The sequence below is a fragment of the Aulonocara sp. 'chitande type north' Nkhata Bay genome, linkage group LG18 (genome assembly GCF_057382095.1).
Source record: "Aulonocara sp. 'chitande type north' Nkhata Bay isolate Kocher_YH1m ecotype deep benthic linkage group LG18, A_spYH_male_GT1.1, whole genome shotgun sequence".
In the NCBI taxonomy this organism is placed as follows: domain Eukaryota; kingdom Metazoa; phylum Chordata; class Actinopteri; order Cichliformes; family Cichlidae; genus Aulonocara; species Aulonocara sp. 'chitande type north' Nkhata Bay.
In genome coordinates, this window is record NC_141361.1 from 18,426,612 (window position 1) to 18,430,029 (window position 3,418).

At 38.3% G+C, this 3,418-nt stretch overlaps 1 long non-coding RNA gene across 1 annotated transcript; it reads left to right on the plus strand.

Annotated features, from left to right (window-relative positions):
• The first annotated feature begins 1,313 nt into the window (after window positions 1-1,313).
• On the plus strand, window positions 1,314-3,400 carry LOC147308361 (uncharacterized). The gene is made up of 4 exons (XR_015126219.1): window positions 1,314-1,444; window positions 1,821-1,973; window positions 2,335-2,422; window positions 3,006-3,400. It is a non-coding gene; the product is annotated as an uncharacterized LOC147308361 (long non-coding RNA).
• The last annotated feature ends 18 nt before the right edge of the window (window positions 3,401-3,418 follow it).

The window sequence follows — 3,418 nt, forward strand, 5'->3', positions numbered from 1 at the left end:
GACGAAATTCTTTCACCGTGAGCGACAGCAGCTTCTAGTCTACTGAATTCTCAGTTTTCATGCCTGTGGAGTTTATTATATGGACGTGGTGACAGTGGAAAGACACCATGCTCTTCTGATTTTCAAACGAACCTTCTGAGCCATTTTAACATTAGAGTCTATGGAAGAGTTGGAGGGAGGAGGCTGTGCATTGGTGACATTTACGAAAGAACCATAACACCTAGGACAATAGTAAACACATTGGATGAAAGAGGACAGCGATGGCTACGTTTTGAGGGTAAAATCATACCTGTAGAGCAAACGCTGCGGACACAGCAGCAGTTTTAAAAAAGATTTTAAGATTAATTATTTTGCTCCTCTCACTCTAGCAGTTGAGCTGCCTCACTCTAGCCCCAACATTCCGTCCCATACACACCCATTATAAACTCTGAAACGGGTGAAAAAACATCATGAAACTTAAACTGGAACTGAAGAAAAAGTATAATAGATATTGAAAAGATAAATACAAGTTGAATAGTTGAATGTCTTGTCTTCGTTTTAAAGTTTGAATGGTGGCTCTATGTGAACGTATGTTGAAGTAGTAAGAGTTTAAAAATGAGTAAGTTGAATGAGAATTTGAAGGGTCTCCCCATTGAAATACATGGGAAATTTTTGTTGAATAAAGTTGAATAAAATTAAAAATATAAATGTTAAAAATGAGAAAAATACAAGCAATCATGTCCAAAAGAATAGGAATCTAATGGTGTTTGAATGGTTTTTCTAAGTTGAACGGTTTTGAAGGAGTAGGCTTTCAAAAAACGTACGGAATAGATAATAAAATATTATAATAATAAAGATTACAACAACAATACTGTGAATGCTTTTCAAGCATTCACACTAATAACATATGATAAAATAACGTGTTAAATGGGTGGAAATCCCTCGATCAATGTTTATATTAACACTCACGCATTGACTCTGTCGGCTATGTTTTGCCATGCATGCTCCCTTTCTTTCGCAGCTGTGGCTGTGTTACTTTTTTCCGCGGAATTTGCGTGTTATCGGCATATGCTGCCATCAGAATTTCGGCCTCAAGCGCTGTAAAATACATTGACCACGCCTTCTTTCCCTCCGTCTCCATGGTGACTCGCTTAATCTGTGCTCCGCTTATCAGGGCTTTATGTATCCTCGTCCGCGCGCTTCACTTGGGGTTAAAGCAACTCCGCGTTGACTGAACTAATTGTTATCAGCCTTTCTGAAACCGAATATTCCGAGTTGGACAGTTCGGGGTTACTCAACCCTGAGTGTCGTTTTTCACTCTGAGTTTTCTAAACCGGCTTCCTGAAACAGGGCCCTGCTGTCCTTTTGTTTTTGTTTTTGTTTTTGTTGATGCACATTGAGAGACCACATCTATTCTGCATTTCACCAGGAGTCAGCTGATGGATTGTGGGTTCAAGGTGTTATGGTAAGAAAGTATATTCTATTTTCGCTTAAGGTTTCTGTAACTTAATTATAATAGGTTTTTTATAATTATTAGGTGCATGCATACTCAAATAGACCACCCTATTAATACAACTGAGAAATCCAAAATCTGCCATAGGTTTAACTTATACCTGTATGTATTGTCAGAAAGGTGATTACTGGACTCACATTAATGCACACTTGAACTAAAATGAGGTTGTAACTTGTGGGTTCTTGGGTTGCAAATCAGAAATAAACATCTTTGGATTTTTTTAATCCCATAAGATCTGGAAACACAGTTTTTATTCAACAAAACATTACTGATTATTAACCAAGCACAGTGCCTGCTGTTATTTCAAAATAATTTTATGTCATTTCAGATGAAATGCAGCATTCCAGTGCATCCCAACCATGCCTTTACAGTCAAGGTTTCTGACGGAGCTGAGTTTCTCTCTGACAGTCTGCTGAAAGTGTTTGCAAAGTGATCGGGGGAACAGGGCACAAAGCTAAAGGATGTAGCTGCCATGATGACAGTAAGAACTTTAAAATTCTTTAACTACAAAGTGTATATGTATTGCATTAGGTCAGTAAAAGATTTTTATGCTGCATCCATTGAAACAGTCAACTATTACCTGTGAGTACTGATTCCACCGAAAGGATGCCATAATTTTCGTCATGCATTTACTGGCCCACTGAGAAAAATTGATCTTTTTAAAAAAATAAATGTTCTGGAAACTATATATCCATAAAGTTGATGTCAAACAGGAACTTTTGATATTGCTTTGTAGATGCTGGTGTTGCATGTTGACTGGTTTAAGTTTTGGTCTGGGATCATTTTCTTCTGTGCTACTGAAAAGTTCACAAATCTCTGTTTTCTTTGTTATAATACTTTAGGATGACATTAATGCTCAAAGGGAGTCTCATCAAAGTGCTCCGCATCTGTGTGAAAGACAATTGCAACATCTTGGTGCAGGAGTTCATGGTGAGTGTTTTATGAGTAGATTGTGGCTTTGCAACATTTAAAAATGCATTTAGTTATCCACTTGATCCTCATTGGACCAGTTAGGACCAGTAGTCCTCTTTAATAATTTGAAGTTCACATAAGGCCTGGTAGTGAACTCAGCCGCCGGCCCTTGAGGCCCCACCCCTGTATTAGGGGTCACATCAGTGTGAAAAAACTTTAAATTTGTCATTCTAGTGAACAAAGGAAAATCCCACCAATATTTACATTAGCTTTTGTTTGAAGAAAAAAAAAAGACCAACAGCTAACCAAATTGTGGGGCTGAAAGTCTAAATTCTAACATCTTCTGAGTGACAAAACCTGGATTTCTGATGGGCCGGTGTCTTTCTAAGAAAAACTAATGTAAAGCATTTGAAATTATGTTTTTCACCCTCTCTTAGAAACTCTGTTAGACCATGAATGGCAGCATGGCAGGCCACTCTTTGGCTATAGCTATTTACTATGTTGCTTGCATTGGTTTAAATTACTCTAACATTAGAACTGGTAGATTCAAAAGAGATGAGTTTAAAAAGGAATCTTAAAGAAATGTTTTGTGTTTAACCAGGACTTGACTGAGGCCACTGCACAGATTGAGAAAACCACAATGAACATCTGTCTCCAGAGGATGCACCAGGCAATGACTTTTCTGACGTTGGCATCATCATCGAGGGTATAGTAGTTCTTCAAGATCTGGATAACGTGACCTTTGCAGTAGCCATGCTGTTTGGACCTTTTTTATTCCTTCAATATGAGTTACCCATCACAACTCTGCTACACTTTTGAGGTGATTCAAAGGGTGGTAATGGAGTTGGAAGCAACTCAGCTCTCAAGAAAAGCTCACAACTAAGACAAAACTGCTCCTGCAACGAAGCTCACTGTTATGCATGTGAGGTGACCAGCTCTAGGTGAGAAGACATTTAAATCTCACACTTGTTCTGCTGCATTTTTGAACCTCAATTCCAGGAACAGATCGCAGGG